The following is a 21,116-nucleotide window of genomic DNA, read 5'->3' as shown; positions in this document are numbered from 1 at the left end:
TGCTACTAAGAATAACAGGAGACCCAGTATACAGTCCTGGGGCACTCCACTGAGAATTTCTCTGCAAGCACTGATCAGGTGATTTACTATTACTGAGATTCCTCTTTATGTTGAAAGTTCCTAATCCATTCCAACAATTTCCCCCTTGCCCCAATCATATGTAATCTATCAATCAGTATGTCATGGCATACCATGTCAAAAGCCTTAGTATAGTCAAAAAATATCAAATCAACATTAAAACCTTCATCAACTCATCTAGTTACATCATTATAATTTAGCGATAACTTCTGAAGATCTTCCTGGCCTAAAACTAAACTGAGCTGAGTTTAGTAAATCACTGTTATCAATAAATTCACAAATAGCCTTAAACAGAATTTGTTCTTGTGATTAAACAAAGATTAAAGTGAGTAACACAGGCCTGTCCATCAAAGGATCATATCTAGAACCTTTTTTGAAAGTAGATATAACAAAGGATTGTTTCCGCAGTGATGGAAGCGACCCTGCATCAAGACGTGAAGCCTGATAAATCAATGTGAGTGGTTGTGCCAGTTCCTGTGCACATAAGGATGAATGTTATCAGGGTCCATCGACTAAGATGGGTCAAGATCGGAAACTGATGCAACATCACCTATTGATATAATCAAATCTGTAATCTGGTCTCCTTGCCAAGTCTGATGGGAAACTGGAAACTCTAGAGAGGAAGGAGCGTACACAGAAGCATAGGATGTAGCAAATGTCTCGGCCCTCTGTAGAGTCGTAACTAATTTGTCCTAAGGTAACCAATACTTGGTGCACCTATCTTCTTTTTTTAACACAGGAGTGAAGTATTTTAGAATTTTTCGATAATTTACATATCAAAGAATCTTCATACTTAGCTTGATTAATTATAGAATAGTTCCGATACTAATAATTACAATCAAGAAAAGGTCCAAGGCATTTTTTGCTGAATCAGATTCTCTACCAAATACTGATCGGTCATGTTTATTCTGTGACCTTAACCCAATCTTGCGTCTCTTATGGATAAGGGAGGAGTGATAACCCAAGGAGTGGTATCATCATTGTTTGATTTAGTGGGAATAAATTTCTCAATTAAAGGTTCCGAAATATTGCAGAAACGGAAATACATATGACCTGAGGCTAAATCAGCGAATTCGAAATCCCTATCCATAACATTCAAACTGTCTCTAATACTTTTATCATTTATCTTGATGCCATACTATGACAAGAACTCGGCCATCTGTTGCTGGGCAAAACTGAGAAATGTAATTACACATAAATAAAAATGCAAACCTGTGGAGGAGGCAGTAGACACCTACCGAAACGATAATTACTCCCAGTGAGGTCTAACACACTGGATTAGGGGGAGCTGTGAACTTATCATTAAACCCAGCTGTGACCTCACTGAACGTTTCCCTTTGTGTTTCACAACACAAGGGGGCAGTCACAGCCTGCCCTCTAAAGACAACTCTTTTCCTCCACACAAAACTACAAGCATCTAATAACACACACACACACTTCACTCAAAATTTCATAATTATCATGGCGACTCCTACACCAGCCTCGGAGTCCCCATCTGGGGAGGGGACCACAAATGTCCCCAGGTCGGACTGCCCTTGTGACGACGACCCTAAGTGTCTTGACACCCCCTCAACTTTTTCTTTATTAACTTCTGCAACATTCGTGGTCTAAGATCTAATTTTCAATCTGTAGAACACCACCTCTCCTCTTCTAAACCTCATCTTCTTTTCCTCACTGAAACTCAGGTGTCTGAGGCAACTGACAGTAGCCCCTTTTCTGTTCCCTCCTACTTTCTCTATCCTCATTTTCGATCCAAAGCTGGATGTTGCGTTTATGTGCGCAATGACTTAACCTGCTCTCGTGCCCACGCTCTTGAATCTTCCGAGTTTTCCATCATCTGGCTACGACTACAGAATCACTCAAACTAAATTTATCTGTGCTGTATATCTCTCACCTAACTCCTCAGACTATAAGAAATTCTTTGACTACTTAACTTCCAAAGTGGAGCACATTCTGACTCTTTTCTCTTTTGCAGAGATCTCCATTCTTGGAGACTTTAATGTTCACCACAAGCTTTGGTTTTCCTCTCCCTTCACTGACCATCCTGGTGAACTAGCCTTCAACTTTGCTATCCTCCATGACCTAGAGCAATTGGTGCAGCACCCTACTCGTATTCCTGACCGTCTTGGAGATACGCCCAACATTCTTGACCTTTTCTTGACCTCTAATCCTTCTGCTTATGCTGTCACAATTCTTCTCCGTTGGGCTCCTCCGACCACAATCTCATATCTGTATCTTGTCCTATTGCTCCAATCCCTCCTCAGGATCCCCCTAAGCGGAGGTGCCTCTGGCGTTTTGCCTGAGGAGGTATTTTGCTGATTTTCCGTGGAATGCCTATTGCTTCCGTGTCAAAAACCTGTCTTTGTGTGCTGAGCGCATAACAGAGGTGATAGTGTCTGGCATGGAGGCGTACATTCCTCACTCTTTTTCTCGACCTAAACCTTCCAAACCTTGGTTTAACACAGCTTGTTCTCGTGCCATACATGATAGAGAGGTGGCCCACAAAAGGTACTTAAGCTTTCCATCACCAGAATCTCATGCACTTTATATTTCTGCCCGGAACCATGCCAAGCCTGTTCTCCAACTAGCCAAAAACTCCTTCATTAACAGAAAGTGTCAAAATCTTTCAAGATCTAACTCCCTTCGTGACTTCTGGCATCTAGCCAAAAATATCTCCAATAACTTTGCTTCTTCTTTCCCTCCTTTATTTCAGCCAGACGGCACCACTGCTATCACATTTATTTCTAAAGCTGAACTCTTCTCTCAAACCTTTGCTAAAAACTCTGCCTTGGACGATTCTGGACTTGTTCCTCCCTCTCCTCCACCCTCTGACTACTTCATGCTACCTATTAAAATTCTTCGTAATGATGTTTTCCATGCCCTCGCTGGCCTAAACCCTCGGAAGGCTTATGGACCTGATGGTGTCCCTCCTATTGTTCTCCGAAACTGTGCCTCCGTGCTTGCACCTTGCATACTCAAACTCTTTCAGCTCTGTCTGTCAACATCTACCTTTCCTTCTTGCTGGAAGTTTGCCTACATTCAGCTTGTTCCTAAAAAGGGTGACTGTTCTAATCCCTCAAATTACCGTCCTATTGGTTTAATTTCCTGCCTATCTAAAGTTTTTGAATCTATCCTCAATAGGAAGATTCTTAAACATCTATCACTTCACAACCTTCTATCTGATCGCCAGTATGGGTTCTGTCAAGGCCGCTCTACTGGTGATCTGGCTTTCCTTACTGAGTCTTGGTCATCCTCTTTTAGAGATTTTGATGAAACTTTTGCTGTTGCCTTGGCCATATCAAAAACTTTTGATAGAGTCTGGCACAAAGCTTTGATTTCTAAAACTACCCTCCTACGGCTTCTATCCTTCTCTCTGTAATTAGCCACAGAACGCCTGACTTCCGATCTTTCTAAAATTTCTGATTGGGGCAGAGCAAACTTGGTATTGTTCAATGCCTCAAAAACTCAATTCCTCCATCTATCAACTCGACACAACCTCCCAGACAACTATCCTCTCTTCTTCAATGACACTCAACTGTCCCCCTCTTCTACATTAAACATCCTCAGTCAGTCCTTTACTTATAATCTGAATTTACTTCACATCTCATCTCTAGCTAAAGCAGCTTCTATGAAGTTAGGTGTTATGAGACGTCTCCGCCAGTTTTTCTCACCCCCTCAGCTGCTAACTCTGTACAAGGGCCTTATCCGCCCATGTATGGAGTATGCTTCACATGCCTGGGGGGAGGGTCCACTCATACCGCTCTTCTAGACAGGGTGGAATCAAAAGCTTTTCCTCTCATCAACTCCTCTCTTCAGCCTCTCTCTCATCGCCGCAATGTTGCATCTCTAGCTGTCTTATATTGCTATTTTCATGCTAACTGCTTTTCTGATCTTGCTAACTGCATGCCTCCCCTCCTCCCGCGGCCTCGCTGCACAAGACTTTCTTCTTTCTCTCACCCCTATTCTGTTCACCTAATGCAAGAATTAACCAGTATTCTCATTCATTCATCCCTTTCTCTGGTAAACTCTGGAACTCCATGCCTGCTTCTGTATTTCCACCTTTCTATGACCTGAATTCCTTCAAGAGGGAGGTTTCAAGACACTTATCCTTCAATTTTTGACTACCGCTTTGGACCCTTTTCTGGGACTGGCATCTCAGTGGGCTTTTTTTTATTTGTTGGATTTTTGCTGCCCTTGGCCAGTGTCCCTCCTATATATATATATATATATATATATATATATATATATATATATATATATATATATATATATATATATATATATATATATATATATATATATATATATATTGGTAATAGAGGCAATACTTTAACTTCTGCAATCCTAACCTCATCTGAAGACAATATAAAATTGAGTGTATTGCCAGAAAGGATGTATGTTGGTTCCTGGACGCACTAAGATAGCCTTAAAGAATTGAAACAGTGAAAGAGAAGTGCATAATTGTAAGCTGAATTGTCAATTACACTGGTATTGCATCACCTTATGATTGGTAGGTTAAAATCTCCCACCAAAACAACATGCTTTCCTGTACAAAAGTTGTATATAAAAAATGAAGTAATATTCCATTCCTTGGTGACTATAAGAAACATGTCTATAAACAATAATGATGTGCAAGATATAATCAAGAAGGATAATTAGTACATACATTGGGTACATTGACTTAAACCTCACCATACTTAATGGAGGAATTAATTTTTGTCTCAATGTTTGCGTACACTTCCCTCCACATCTTTCCTTAATAATGTGTAATTAGGTAAGGTAACAAAATACTTGGGTACTGAAGGCAATGACCAGGTCTCGCTGATTCCAAGAACTGAAACAAAATGTCAGTAATAAGTCATGAATAAAATTAAGCTTATTTACCACTGAATTAACACTGACATGTGCTATGTACACAATAGAACAGGTGCTAGAGGCACCGAAGAACTGACCTGTACGTTTAAAGATTGGGATTGTGCTGTACTGCCGGTAGTCACGCCCGCCGGCCTGTCACTCCCTGGCTACTGCGACCTTGGCACTTGTATATCAGCTCCAGGCCTAACACTAAATATAAGCCGTGGATTACTCGCCCAAGTGACTGATCCGGCGATTTAAATCCTGTCAGGTCTGAACTGCTATCCATAATCAAGCAGTCCACAGTCTGACAGCTGAACCTGACACGAATAAAATACAAATGTAATCCAGTGTTTTATATTTGCTCCTTTCAAGAGGCTTTTAGGTGACAGACACTTGTACGTGGGCGTGGTGGTGCAGCAAACATAGAAGTCTACGCTGGCAAGAAGAGATCTCCCGCGAGTATGACGGAGTGAGGACGCTCGTGCCTCGTTTCTGTCTAGGCTGGAGTTCGCGCCTTGGTCACTCCTTATAAATAAATCGTCCTTAATCACTGTCTCACGGCAAGTCCCGCGTTCTCCCAAAATTTGTTCGTACTGCATACAAGATAGTGGGCATACATACATACAGACATACGAATACACAAGAGTTGTAGGTAACTCTGGGAAGAAGGAGTGCTTCCTGAACGTAAAAAAAAGTATACAGTAATACTGCAAAAAACATACACAGCACATGTTTAAAGACATGAAATAATAAAATAAATATAATTAACTGTGCATCTGGCAGCGCCTGCAGCCACTGCCCAACTAATTTATAAAATGCAGAAAAGAGGAAACATTTTTTTTCTTTTTTAAGTTTCCAACTACAACAAAGAATGTCGAAAAGCACCTCATTAACAAACATAGTCGACTGAGGAGTGTAGGTCCTCAGCACTAAATCAACAGGGACAAGATAAAGGGAAAAAGGTGATTAAGAGAGAATGTAGAAGACCACAAAATTTTCCAATAGCGAGACATGAGTGTTTTAGATTAATGCAGGTCAGGATGATATCGAGGCAAGCATCGCATTCCTGCCGCCGACGAACAGACTGCCGCGTGCACGGCTTCAGGCAGCATCTTGTCTTAACACAACTGACGGATCTCAATGAGGACGACGATAAATTTGAACTGGAACTAGACATACCCCAGTAGTTATTCGTAAAGACCTACGGAGCCTGTGGTACCTTATCTCAGTCATGTGGGGACGAAGAGAAGGTCGTCGAATACCTGTAGGAGGTCCTAGGGTAGATAAGAAAGTGTAGGTAGTTGGCCATATTAAGAGACTTGGGAGAGGGAGAGGCTTTGCCATTAACGATGGTGGGCAGATGCCAAGGCCCATCTCCTGAAGGGATGCTGCTGCTGCTCCTCCTCTTTTTGTTTATATTAATCAAGCGCGCTAACTGAACGACCAGTCAGTGCAAGTACATTGTACTCCTTCACCCAATACAGCGAGTAATGAATAACAAATACGGTAAATGTGATAAAATTAAGAGAGAGAAAAAAAAAATCTGCAAAAAACTCACCGACTCGTGTATCTACAGGAACTTATTATTTTCCCTCGTACTGTGAAAAAAAAAAGTGATCCAAGGTGAGATGACCAATTAGGGAGATGGCGAGGGAGGACGGGAGGTGATCCTTATAAGATAAAGAGGCAGCTTCTCAGAGAAGGTATCCAGTAATTGGGAGGAACACAGCGACTGTATTCTGTGACAGAGAGAGAGAGAGAGAGAGAGAGAGAGAGAGAGAGAGAGAGAGAGAGAGAGAGAGAGAGAGAGGCTGCCGCCACTCCTGCGAAACATCAATTAACTAGATTTAACAGCAACTCCATACAAGTACTATACGTGTTGGGATGAAGTCTCGCAGGGTGGAAGTAGATGTGGAAGAAAGGTGCTCCCCATCCTGCACCCGTTTCCGCCACAGGGAAGGCGTGTGGAGCGATCCTCTCCCTGTGAGGCCTTGACACTTCCCAGACCACACACCCAGCAGACTCCCTTTCTTTGTTGACGCTGTTTTGATCCACACACTCTGACCGGCAGCTGCTTCACACGGCAACACATGCCTTAAAAAAAAAAAAAAAAAAAAGACAAATGGATGCTGGCTAGAACACCAAAATCTAAAACAAGTGAGCGTTACAAATCCCGGCTGCCTCCGAGTGGATGTAACAATAAGGTCCATGATCGTACTCTCCAGCATCATACAATAGGAAGCTCCGTGTCCAATCTTGTTCACACGCGAGCCGCCTCGCTCAGCGAAGCCGCGGCCGCAGCGCCGCCCAGAATCTTTCCTCACACGTCTTATATTCTCACCAACACCTGAAGAAGTAACTGCAGCGGCGGAGGGAGGCTGGAGGGAAACCCAGGGAGGAATGAGGCGCCAACAATACTGGCTATTTCGGTGCTGTTTTTGTGTTCCCTGAAGGTGGTGGTGTTTCACCGCCACCGCCAAGCAGCCCCGTCCCCAGGGCTGCTCCTCACGCTCTGTATCCACGTTCACTGAACTCTGTAATGCTCCAGCAGCGGCATCGTTAAGTTTGCGTGTGGCCTGGTACTGCTTGAAATCAAGTGGGCGACACTAATGAATGCTAATTTTTCCTACGCAGATGATCAAAAGATAATGAGCAGAGTACAACTTGTTTTACCTGAAAACTTCACAGACAATGTCGAGAGTGACGTTGCTTCAAGGCCACAACCTGTACACCTTCACAGGGCGACGAGCGTCCAGTCCGAGAATCTCGAGTGAAACATGGAAGAGGCACCCCGCAGAGTTAGGCAGCAAGACGGCGTTGTACACCTGCTGGAGAAGGGACAGGCGGCGGGCGGGTGGTCAGCAAACAAACTTGTGATGAGACATGTAGAAAAGATACATTTCTTTTTTTTTCAGTGAAGATAAGAACAGCGGGGAGCAAGTAGGAACAGTGGAGGTGTGCGGGGACATAATGAGGGTGCAGAGGCAGGGACGAGGAGGGTGTGTGTGAAAGATGGACAGGGAGAGTAAGGAAGCAGGAGAGGGAAAAGAAATGTATGTAACATCGTGTACAGGCGGAAGGAAGGCATGTACAGGTAATAAGACAGCACGCGATGGGGAAGAGGAGACGTGATGCGAGCAGAGTACACGAAGAAGAGAAGGCGATGCTCTGTGATGAGAAGGCGCAGAGAGAGAGAGAGAGAGAGAGAGAGAGAGAGAGAGAGAGAGAGAGAGAGAGAGAGAGAGAGAGAGAGAGAGAGAGAGAATCCATCCCCCTACTACCACCACCACCACCACCACCATAGAGCCATCAGAGGACAGGAGCACAGCTATTATCTCTCTCCTTCTTCATCTTCCTCTTCCTTTCCTCTCTGTCCTGTTTTGTTTTCCTGTTCTGTCTTGTAGTCTGCACGCGCGGGCTGCCTCAGTGCTGCCTCGCGGGTGTCCTTAATCGTTATAAATCTTGCAGCGTCTAGATAAGGTATATTTTTATGTAAATTCCTATATATCTCCATTCTTCCTTATTTTTCTCTTCGTCCTATGTTCTTTTCCATTTTCTCTATCTCATCTCTTCGTCCTCTTCCATCTCTTTCTCATCCTCCTTTTCATTCTTCTCTTCGTCCTTTTCCACCTCCTCTTTCCCATTCTCCTCTTTATTCTTCTCTTTGTTCTCTGTCATCTTCCTCTTCATTCTTCTCTTCGTCCTCTTCTATCTTCTCTTTCTCATCCTCTTCTTCTTTCTTCTTTTATCTCCTCTTCATTCTTCCCTTCGTTCTCTGTCCTCTTTCGTCTCCTCTTTCTCATCCTCTTCTTCTTTCTTCTCTCCGTCCTCTTCCATCTCCTCTTTCTCAGCCTCCTCTTCATTCTTCTCTTCGTTCTCTGTCCTCTTCCATTTCCTCTTTCTCATCCTCCTCTTGATTCTTCTCTTCGTTCTCTTCAATTTCCTCTTTCTCATCCTCCTTTTCATTTTTCTTTTCTTCCTCTTCCACCTCCTCTTTCCCATTCCTCTCTTCGTCATATTCCATCTCTTTCTCATCCACCTCTTCATCCTTCTCTCCGTCCGCTGTCCTCCTCCTCCTCCTCCTCCTCCTCCTCCTCCTTGATCCTGCTTGGTGACCCCTGCATTAACTCACGGCTGCCTGCTGCGTCTCCCCGAAAGCTTAATTGCGTGTCGTACGCCTCCGAATATTCCTGTTTTGTAGCGAAGTTGTAGAGGAATCAGCGGCGGGGAGACGATGAGACACACACACACACACACGCACACACACACACACACACACACACACACAAGCACCATCATCATAATTTCACCCTCAAGTCGGGATTAAAAGACGAAGAGATGGGATGGAATAAAGAAAAAAAAAAAGGGATGAAGGATACAAGCACCATTACAGGTAGGTAGTTTGGCCAGGTATTTTTAGGATCTGATGAGGACACACGCAACTCTGTCCGGCTCATCTGTGCCGTGAAGGAGGAAGGGGTGAGGGGCCAGAAGGGGCAGAAGGGAGTGATTACGGGGAAGGTGACTTGAGGAGGAGTGGGGGGGGGTACGAGGGTAGCAGGAGGAGGAGGAAGAAGAGAAGGAGGAAGTGGAAAATAGTATATGATGGGTTGTTAAACGGACAGCACCACGAAAGGAGTGAAAGTGAGAGAGAGAGTGAATAGTAGCAGCAGTAGTAGTAGTAGTAGTAGTAGTAGTAGTAGTAGTAGTAGTAGTAGTAGTAGTAGTAGTAGTAGAAAAAAAAAATGACAAGGAGGGGATAAAATGTGAAAGAGGTTGGTAGATGATAATTGAAATGAACCAAGAGAAAAGGAAGCAAAATAAAGGACTGGAGGGCAAGGATGAGAGGCAGAAAGCAAGGAAGTAAAGCGGAAAGAATAAGCATAACTAATCGCAAAAGAAAACGTGAATTGAAGAAAACGAGGAAAAAAATGCATAGGTGAGATATGCAGTACAATATTATATGCTGCTTTTCATTCTTTCTTTCTAACTTTTCTTTCTCCCTTCCTGTTTTATCTATCTATCTATATATCTTTCTTTCTTTCCCTTTTTCTCTTTATTTTTTTATTCTTTCTTTCTAACCTTTCCTTTTTATCTATCTATCTCTCTATCTCTACCTACCTACCAACCAATCTATCTATTTTTCTTTCTTCTTTTACCACCACCACCACCACCACCACCACTACTACTGTCCTCATTGTCACAGCAGTCTTCCTCCGCACCTCCGTCACTCCCCTCTCCGTAATTCACTATCAGGAACCACCCACCGCTGGCCGCTGCTATTAATGGATGGTTAGATGGCTTACGAGCCCAGAGAGACTTCGCTGCCGCTGCCACCATGAGGAGGAGGAGGACGAGGAGGAGGAGGAGGAATAAAAATAAGAAGTAGAAGACCACCACCACCACCACCACCACCACCACCACCACCACCAACAACAACAACAACAACAACAACAACTAGCAACAACAATAAGTCGAAATTAAGATAGGTTAACGCGACAGGAAGATAAGGTGAGGAGGAAGAGAAAACAGCACACACACACACACACACACACACACACACACACACACACACAAACATAAAAAAAAACATATGAAAATAAGATAAAAATGAAAAAAAAAATACAAGCATACAAATATTCACACGTGCAAATACAATTATAAAACACGAAAATAAACCACACATAAAAAGAAATGGAAAGAAAAATAAAACAAATGGAATAACAAAAAAACGAAATACACAAACAAATAAATAACAGCAACAAATAAACAAACAGATAAATAAAATGATAAACGAAACAAAATAATCACACAAACAGAGCATGAAAAAAATAAATAAATAAATAAAAAAAATAGAATAAAAAAATGTAAGAGAGTCAGTACAATTCAAATTCCCGACGGTCTTGGAGAGGAACCATTTCTTGAAGGGACTGACTGCTGAGGGACGCGGAACGTGGCTCCATAAATCATCACCCAGATTCGAGGCTTTAAATTCCAAGGCCCTTTTCCGCGGCCCTGTGTTTACGGCTGAGGAAGATGAATATTAGGTCGCCGACAAAATGGACCGCTAATAGGAAGCATGTTTTGCCAGACTCCTTGCCAGTTCCTCGTTTCCTCTCCTTCCGCGGTGCCATCATAGCCGACAGCACCGTCACCATCACGACTGTCACCACCACCACTGCCACCATCACCACTACCATAGCCATTGCCATCTTCACCACTGCCGTCATCATCATCATCATCATTACGGATTTCTCTCTCTCTCTCTCTCCTCTCTCTCTCTCTCTCTCTCTCTCTCTCTCTCTCTCTCTCTCTCTCTCTCTCTCTCTCTCTCTCTCCGTTTTACTTTCATATTATATCCTTCACTTCAATAAGTTACAGTCTGCTTCCCTGGTTGGTCTTTCTCTTTCCCCTGTTCATCCTCTTCCTTTTCAGGTTTACTCTGTCTTTCACTTCGTGTGCTAAAAGGAAGCGTGTGGAGCAGATCACCCACCACTGCCAGCACACACACACACACACACACACACACACACACACACACACACACACACACACACACACACAGACCACGCCCCCTTTCTTGTATCCATCCAGTTGCCCATCAGGTCGCAGCCTTGCCCTTTCCCTCAAGCCTTGCGCCGCCCCTCTCCCCGCCCACACCTCCTTTCCCCTCCGCTGCTCCGCCTCCTTCCCACACCCACGCCTTTCACTGCCCCTCTCAGCCTGCCCTCCCCCCTTCACCTCTATTACCTTCACGTCCTATGCACGGGCTTGGTCCATTTAATGAGACTTGTAGCTGGAACGAGGCCGAGAGAGAGAGAGAGAGAGAGAGAGAGAGAGAGAGAGAGAGAGAGAGAGAGAGAGAGAGAGAGAGAGAGGGGGGGAAGGAGAAGGAACTCTATCTGAACCCTACCTTTCCTCAACTTTCGCATTTTCATTTTTACACTATTATTTTTTTCTTATCGCTACAATCCATCTCAGGAAGCAAAAAAAAAAAAAAAAAAAAACTTTCTTCCCTTCGTTTTTCTTTCTTTTTTTTTTTTTGCCCTCCTATTCATCTTCCCACCGTTCTTTTCTCCGTCTTAGCCGACACTCCCACGATCCTCCCTTCATATGAGGAACCGGAAGCAAATGTGACCCGTGAAATAAAAGAAAACGGGAGGAAAAAGAACACTTACTCTTCTGTTCATGTTCTCCAAAACGTGATCGTCGCGGTTTTAAATACGTGGTGTTCAGAATGTGGTAAGTGGTGCAGAGGATCGTCGTGTGGGGAGGCTCTCTTGTCCACCTTTGTCAGGCTGTCTGGGAGGGACGGGCCAGGGAGTTGAGAGAGCAGGGGGGAAATAAATGACTTGGAATGCTGTTCATGAAGGAGAGAGAGAGAGAGAGAGAGAGAGAGAGAGAGAGAGAGAGAGAGAGAGAGAGAGAGAGAGAGAGAGAGAGAGAGAGAGAGAGAGAGAGAGAGAGAGAGAGAGAGAGAGAAAGGACTAATACTGCAAGAGGATACATGAAAATAACTAAACAATGGATAACAAAGACTCCAATACAAGGTTTCCAAAGTCAGAGAGGAACAGACAGTGGGAAAACAATGACTCGTGAGCGAAATGTAATAGGAAAGAGATAAATTCAAGATAACGAGGATGCTGCAGGAAGATACGTGAATATAAGGCTAGTGAATCGGTAGTTACGTAAGAGAAAGTAAGAGGTGAATGGGGAATGAGTGGAAAGGAGAGGAGTTGCGTACAGGAGAGGCTAAGAGGTGGTTGAGGAAGAGAAAATTGAATTAACAGTTAAACCAAAGATAGCGAGGAACAGGTGAGTGTGGGACAGCTGAGTCAGGGGTTAGGGCGCGGGGAGGGGGCGGGAAGGGGGGCTGACTGGTCCATGTGGAAAGGAAAAGGGTGAGGAGAGGAAGATACGTGGTATAGTAGAGCCACGCCGCTAACCTAACCCACCCCCTCCTCCTCCTCCTCCTCCTCGTCCCCCTCCCTCTACTCCTCTGCCACGCCTCCACGCCCAGCTCCTGATGGTATCGCCGCGGCACAGTTACACAGCCTCACACCACATCAGCCTCAGCCGCGGGATCACCAGGAAAAAGGTCAAGATGTTCGCACATTCATCTCCCTCCCGCTGAGATTTTTTTTCCCACCGCGATCTTTCCATGTTTAGGCCGTGCGTGTGTGTGTGTGTGTGTGTGTGTGTGTGTGTGTGTGTGTGTGTGTGTGCCATCACGGGATTATATTCATGTTTCTTTTTTTTTTCTTTTAATACATGTTTTGCGTTTTTATTTCCCTCTTAACGTAGACTTATTCCTCTGGGTATTTCATGAGTTAAACATTATTGTACTGAGGATAGAGGCACTAGCGCACGCACACGCACACGCACACACACACACACACACACACACACACACACACACACACGGCAAGCCCCACCATCATGCACAATTATTTCACTGGCAATTTCTGGGCTGACCTGGAGGGCGAGCAGGCCGGAGGAGGGAGGAAAATCAGAAGCAGGCCCACTGTCCCACGGTCCACTTTACATAGGAACAACCCCGCGGCTCATTCGTGTCTGTAACTGCCCGCCACGTAATTATGCTAGTTACCTAATGAACTTACTTTTTTAGTGCGCACGCAAATAATATTCACACTCACTGATGCGAATGAAAATCTCTCTCTCTCTCCTCTCTCTCTCTCTCTCTCTCTCTCTCTCCTCCTCTCTCTCTCTCTCCTCTCTCTCTCTCTCTATCTCTCTCTCTCGTTACAACATATGAATTATACAAAAAAAACAATTATCTTTCCCTAAAACACGAAACAATTCATCGCTTCAGATACAGAACATAATGATTTCCATGGTCTCTTTCTCATTTCCCGAGCCGCCTCCCAGCAGCCAGCAGCGTGCGTGGCCCACGTGCCGCGCCACCACTCTCGCTCCGCATCGAGAAAATACTCTTAAAAAATATTCGAAGATAATCTCGCACATAACTAGAGAAAAAGGCGAACGTGGGGGATGTGACGCCGTTAAGTGGTGCAGTGTGGCAGGGGGCGGGCCGGGTCGGGCCGGCGCGGGTGGCGGCGTGGGGACGAGAGCTACCCATTCACACCAAGGCAAGCACGGAGCGGGAACGACCACCAGTTTAGTACGAGTTTATTTCACAAGAGGGTGGGGGAGGAGCGGCAGGTATAAATGGACCGGGTGCAAGATAAAGCGAATATTAAAATAGTTAAACACAATGAAAAAGTAAAAAGAAAAAAAGTAGCGGATCAACAAAGACAGTCAATAAAACAAGTGCCTGATAAGATTTAAGAAGCAATGGCAAATCCCTGTGATGTGACAGCACTGGCGGTACAGGCGAGGCGGTGAGAGGTGGGCAACACATGCGTCACCTTAGTGCGCCTCCCTTCTCTCCCCTCAGGGTGTGCACCACTGATTTCAATTTTGAGATCAACAGTGTGGACTCATCGCGCTTCTTCGAAAGGTACAAGACGACAGATTAATTTTGATATCCTCAGGTGCCACGGTCTAGGCACTCAATCCTTTCCCTTCCGTTCCGTTTCGTTCCACTGAAAGAATGAGTGTTGCCTTCATAGCGGCGCCCTGACTGCTGATGACTAATTTTTCTTACTGCTTTTCTCTCCTCTCGTATTTTTCAAAACTTGTTTATTCTGCCCTTCATACATTCTGCTTCCTCTTGGCAGGCACACTCACAAAGCACACTCCTTACCATCCAGTCTGTATCGTCTGTGTCCCATGGATGATCCAGCTCACGTGGCTCGCACTTTGAAGCATTCTGGGGGCAGTAAGAAGTGTTTTCAAAGCCACGCATATGATTGGTTGGCTTCTCATGATTATATCACCTGTTGATGGCACAGAATACTCTTTGAACTATGACCGGAATCATCTAAGTATCCTTTAAAACTCAAATAATTTCCACTAAAACATGTAAAGACATTCTAGATGAGACACGCAAATGTTTCAGAATGCTGTGGTTTATTCCTTCTGTTGCTCTTATTTTAGTTGATCCTTTTCCTTTAAGTCAACCACCACCACCACCTTCCACATGGAAGCTTTTACTTGCCGATGAGTTAATCCACCAAAGATAAGAAGGGGTGGAAGGTTGGTTGAGTGGAGAAAGACATAACCTGGATACATAATTTTTGAACTTGAATTTACATGGGTCAGGCTTTCCGTGAGCTCTCAAAGTTGACGGAGGAGAGAGGAAATGGAGACAGCAGGAAATGATCTTCAGTTCGGCAGTCCTGGCGAGGCAAATGGACGGCTGAGTGGGCACGCTGTCAGGTGCGCGCCTCGGGAAGACACCACACAGGCCAGGCCCAGCAGACGGGTCTCGTACCCCACCCCCACACTGTAACACCTCGTCTTGGTCGTACAGACATAAAGTATGATGACAGGTAATGCCACTACACACCGGCACGCGCAATTATAAGTTTGTCTGCCTGACAGTCTGTCTGTCTGTCTGTCTGTCTGTCCGTTTGTCCGTCTATCAGTCTGTCTGTCTGTCTGTTTGTCTGTCCGTCTATCAGTCTGCCTGTCTCTATCTGTCCGCCTATCTGTCTGTTAGTCAGTCCGTCCGTCTATCAGTCTGTCTGGCTGTCTGTATCTGTCCGTCTGTCCGTTTATATGCCCTCTTATCTATCAGTCCGTCTGTCTGTTTGTCTGTCTGCCTGTCTGTCTGTCTGTCTGCTTGTCTGTTTGTCTGTCTGTCCGTCCATGAGCCTGTCCTGTCTGTCTGTCTGCCTGTTTGTTTATCTATCTGCCTGTCTGTCTGCCTGTCCGTCTGTCAGTCTGTCTGTGTCTGTCCGTCCGTCTATCATTGCCTGTGTCTGTATGTCTGTGTGCCCTTCTACCTGTCTGTCCGTCCATCAATCCGTCAGTCTGTCTATTCTCTCTCTCTCTCTCTCTCTCTCTCTCTCTCTCTCTCTCTCTCTCTCTCTCTCTCTCTCTCTCTCTCTCTCTCTCTCTCTCTCTCTCTCTCTCTCTCTCTCTCTCTCTCTCTCTCTCTCTCTCTCTCTCTCTCAGCAGGACAGGTGCAGTGACGTGGGCCACGATGGGGAACGAGGAAGCTGCGCCGCCTGGAGCAGAAGATGTGAGTCCTTGGCGGTCTGATAGGTGGCGGGGTAGAGAAGGGGACCTGAGATGCACATTCTTCTATATAGTAGTAGCAGTAGTAGTAGTAGTAGTAGTAGTAGTAGTAGTAGTAGTAGTAGTAGTAGTAGAAGAAGTAATAGTAGTTATTGTTATTGTTGATGCAGCAATAGACTCTAAGGGCGAATTTGCAGATGGAGCTTATATATTGAGATGGAGACAAAAACTAAACTTACGAGCGAAAACAAAGAGAATCAGGCAGTCCCTCCCCATGTTTCAGGTAAATTCTATGAGGGAACCAGAATTGTAGAGAGAGAGAGAGAGAGAGAGAGAGAGAGAGAGAGAGAGAGAGAGAGAGAGAGAGAGAGAGAGAGAGAGAGAGAGAGAGAGGCAGGGGGGAATGGGGGAGCAAGGCAGGACAGAGTAACGAGACAGCACAAGAGATATAGACGGAGTAACAGAGGTGTCTTGGGTGCTAACGCAGCAAGATAGCGTCTCTGCTGGCCGGGACGACGGCTCCTTTCAAGCAGACAGCAGACACACAGCAGACAGACTTTCAATGAGCTCTAAAAATAATTAAAGGAGATGAAGAGCGACAGGCAGCATTTGGTGAAGATTTTCAAGTCGAGAAGAACGCTCTCGGTTCATTCTCTAACCAACGTCCTGTTCACCAGCTCTTGTAACTCAACCTGGCACCATTTTTCTGGACACCAATGCAGCACTCAGGGATTGCCTGGTGCAGGTGTGTGAGGGCAACAACGGCGGCGGCAGCAGCAGCAGCAGCAGCAGCAGCAGGAGCCTCTTGGTGGACTCTCTAGGTGTCCCGCGCCGGGTCTTCCAGGGTAATGATGTGCCGCGGAGCAGGTGGGTATTAGGGGCAGGATGACGTTCAGAAAATCAAGAAAAAATAATAACAAGAAAATTTTCAAGCAGATTTCTCAGGCAACTATGTACTCTTTACCGGGCCTTCCAAGGCACGAGGTCTTTAAAGAAAGCAGTGCAGCAGGGAGCAGGTTGGAAGCCAGTTGGTGATCGCTACACTCGATACAGCCAAATAAATTTCTCCGCAGCTTAAGAGTGCGGCGGGTACTTAGTGCGGCTTTGTTTAGGCTGCCGGCCACCAGGCGTCCCTCCCTCCGTCCTATAAGTAATAATGATAGTGCGGCTCTGGCTTTCCACCGGGGCAGAAGTGTGTTAACCCACTCGCCCCTGGAGGTCGCCGCGCCGGGCAAGGAACAACGGCGAGCGGGTCTTGGCGTACTGCGCTGGGCTGTCCAGGAGGGGCGCAGCGGAGGCCACGTTAGCAGCTTCCCTTGTTGATGTATTGGGGATAATAGCGAGGTGGCGGCCTTCCTGGACAACCCTTACGATATATGGAGTCGGCACCTCCCCTCTCCCTCTCTCTCTCTCATTCTCTCTCTTACAGGTAAATACTAGTCTCCTCTCCCTCTCTTTTCCAGCTCTCGATTTTATTCAGTATCAAAAACCTCTGATTGACCGCGACGGCTAATTGTTAGAGAGAGAGAGAGAGAGAGAGAGAGAGAGAGAGAGAGAGAGAGAGAGAGAGAGAGAGAGAGAGAGAGAGAGAGAGAGAGAGAGAGAGAGAGAGAGAGAGAGAATCGTAACCAACCAATAGTTAGTTAGCCAGCCACTCAGACACAAATAAAGGCACACAGCCTCACACACACACGCACGCACACACACACACACACACACACACACACACACACACACACACACACACACACACACACACACACACACACACACACACACACACACACACACACACACACACACACTGGCGAGAGAAGCAAGAGGGGCAAGCACAGCAGGAAGAGGACCCAGGTAATAGTGTCTCACGAGCTGACCAATGCAGAAGAGTTTTCCTGCGACCATTAATCACACGAAGGGAATTACTGACCCTCTCCTGACCAATAGGGAAAACCAGTCTTTGCTTCAGCCAATCACGACGCACGGTGGAGGAGGGAGGGAGGCTTGGGAAGTGGAGTGAGCGAGGCGTGGCCATCCACCTCCACCTGCCTTAATTAGCGGCCTGAAGCAGAGGGGCATAAGAGAAGCACCTGAGTCGTGAGAGTGAGAAGAGGGCGAGAGAGGGAGAGTGGGGAGAGAAGCAAGGGCGGGTAGTACAAGAATTCGGTGAGAGGAAAAGAGTGTGGTGATGAGAGGAATGATGGGATAACAAAATGAGAGGGAGGCAATGAGCGAGAGGGACGAGGACGGAGGGGTGGAAAAATGAAATGGAAGGGATGAGTGGGGGTTGAAGAAGATGGATGGGAGGAAGGAGTGTGAAAGATGAGTGGGAGGCCGGAAGACGAATGTGAGGCGGAAAACATGGGGACGAGGAGCAGTATTTATGACGAGTGAGTGGAATGAGGAAGACGAATGTGAAGGGAAGGAGAGAGAACAAGGAAAAGGAGATTGAAAGAAAGAAAACTTGAAGGATAAGAAACAGAAATCAAGAAAAAAAAGAGTAAGACAAAAAAAAAGAAAAAGAGAATGAGAAACGGATCCCCCCCAAAAAAAAGTGAATAAGAAACAAAATAAGATAAAAAAAAAACGATGAACAGGAAACAGAACCAAGAGAAAGAATTTGAAATTTAATAAAAAAAAATCAGAAAGAATGTATGAGGAGAGCAAGGAGGAAATAATGATTGGGATGAAGCAGAAGGATGAGGAGAAAGAGGCAGAAAGATGAGTGAAGGAGGAAGAGGAGGAGGAGGAGGAGGTGAGAGGACAAGTGGGTGGAGGGAGCCGGGTGGGGATGACTAGGGGAAGAAAACGGGTGGAAGACAGGATGATAGCAAGGAACCTCAGTGGGTAAAGATGGATGGACTGATGATCCCCGAATAATAATCAAAGGACGAAGAAGAGGAGGAAGAGGAAGGAGGAAGAGAATGGGAGAAAAAAATGATTCACACAAAAAAAAAAAAAGAGGAATGAAGAAAGCGGAAGAAAAAAAGGGAGAAGAGATAGAAAGAGACAATTTGAAAGAAGGAGCAGAAACGAATGTAAAGGAAGAATGAGGAAGATAATTAAAAAGAAAGGGAGGAATTAAAGAAACCCAGGAGGAAGGAAAGAAAAATAATGAAGTAAAATGAGTGAAAGAATGAGGGAAAAAGAGATGAAGGAGCAAAGAAAAGAAATGAAGAAGATGAACGGAAGAAAGAGAACTAGGACAAGAAGAAGGGAAATGATGGAGAGGAAAGAAGGAACTAGTTGGATGAAAGGAAGAAGAAAGAAAGCCCAGAAGGAGGAGAAACGAGGAAATTAATAAAAGAATAAATAAATAAGGAACTAAATGAAAAGAAGGATGACTGACTTTAGCTATGAGAATGTAAGGTAAAAAAAAAGAAAATAAAGTAAGTGAATGGGAGATGAAGAATGCAGAGAGAGAGAGAGAGAGAGAGAGAGAGAGAGAGAGAGAGAGAGAACATAAGAACATAAGAACATAAGAAATAAGGAAGCTGCAAGAAGCGACCAGGCTTACACGTGGCAGTCCCTGTATGAATCACTCCTACCTATTTCCATCTGTTATCCCCATCCATAAACTTGTCTAATCTTCTCTTAAAGCTCTCTAGTGTCCTGGCACTAACTACATGATTACTGAGTCCGTTCCACTCATCTACCACTCTATTTGAGAACCAATTTTTTCCTATTCTCCTTCCTAAACCTAAATTTTTCAAGCTTGAACCCGTTATTTCTTGTTCTACCTTGGGTGCTGATCCTAAGAATTTTGCTTACATCTCCCTTGTTATAACCCCTATACCACTTAAAGACTTCTATCAGGTCCCTCTTAACCTACGTGAGAGAGAGAGAGAGAGAGAGAGAGAGAGAGAGAGAGAGAGAGCAGGTCAACGGGAGGTAACTAACAGTGATAGGTGGGGAGAGATAGAAGCAGCAGGAGGAGGAGGAGGAGGGAAGAGGAGGAGGAGTAAGTGAGCTCAAGGGGGCGGGGCTGGCGGCGTGTCGTGATAGGTCAAGCATTCAGAATGTCCCCCGCTTGCCCACCTCCCCGGCTACTTTTTCTCCCCCTCTCCTCCCTCACCAAGGCTTTTAATTTCTCCCGTGCGTGGGAAAGACATAAAAAGGGGCGCGCGCGTACGGCCACGGAGGGCGAGGGCGGCCCCGCGTTCCAAATGTCAAACGGCTGCGGTGATCACGACAGACTCACTACACGATTCCTAAGAGCGTGCTGTGTTCCCGAGGCTTGGCACACACACACCCACCCCACGCGGCGCCCCCCCCACTCCTCCTCCCCCTCCTCCTTCTTCTCTTCTTTTTCTCCTCCTCCATGATCGCCCTTTCTCGTTTCCATCCTTTTCTCACCCTACTTTAAACTCCTCCTCCTCCTCTTCCTCCTCCTCCTCCTCCTCCCTGATCGCATTTCTCGTTACTATCCTTTTTTTTCTTACTTTTCTTTATGTTCCCTCTTCTCTCCTTCCTCCTCTTCTTCCTTCTCTATATTCCCCCAAGGCGGCCATTTTCATTTTCAGTTTTTCCTCTTCATCACCTTTCTTTTCTCTCCTTCATGTTTTTGTCTTCCTAATGGCTCCTGGCTGCTGTCCTCCCTCATGCTCTTTTCTTCTCCTCCTTCTTCTTCCTCCGTCCTAACTCCTTCATCATGCTCCATTCCTCATTTCCCTTTTACCTTTCCTTACCCTACTTCTTGCTCGCTACTCTAACCTTTCCCCTCCCAGCCTTGCCCTCCCCACCAGTATCGTATCTCTCCGTAACCTTGTATCTCTCCAGTGTATTTATTTCCCTTCTCCATATTCTCAGCCTCTCCCCAGCCCCTCCCAAACCCCCTTTCTGCTTCCTTTCGCCCCCCTCCCCTCTCTGGCTATTGTCTCCCTTCTCCCCTTCTTGGTCTTTCCTCTTTTTCTTTTTCTCTCCTTTAAGCTCTAATATCTTCTTTCTTCGTGCATTTCTTATTCTCTTCCTTAGCTTCTATTTACCGTTTTTTAATTATCTTTTCCAGCTTTCTCCCATTCTCATTTCGCCATTTCGCTCTCTTTCTTAAGCTCATGTGGTTCTGCAAAGCTGGTATT

The 21,116-nt window shown here is 45.4% G+C and overlaps 1 protein-coding gene across 2 annotated transcripts in view; it reads right to left on the bottom strand.

Moving 5' to 3' along the window:
• LOC135112793 (zinc finger and BTB domain-containing protein 41-like) overlaps window positions 1-21,116 on the bottom strand; it is a 95,109-nt gene that overhangs the window by 22,940 nt on the left and 51,053 nt on the right. The window contains exon 2 of one of the 2 annotated variants that reach the window (XM_064027612.1): window positions 6,812-7,029. The exons of the other annotated variant lie outside the window; for it this stretch is intronic. The gene's annotated coding sequence lies outside the window, so the exon portion shown is untranslated. The remainder of the gene's footprint in view (window positions 1-6,811; window positions 7,030-21,116) is intronic. 2 annotated transcript variants of the gene reach the window in all.

The sequence above is a fragment of the Scylla paramamosain genome, chromosome 24, assembly GCF_035594125.1.
Source record: "Scylla paramamosain isolate STU-SP2022 chromosome 24, ASM3559412v1, whole genome shotgun sequence".
Taxonomy (NCBI): domain Eukaryota; kingdom Metazoa; phylum Arthropoda; class Malacostraca; order Decapoda; family Portunidae; genus Scylla; species Scylla paramamosain.
The sequence above is the reverse complement of the archived record's forward strand: the minus strand, read 5'-3'. Positions and strand labels throughout refer to the sequence as shown.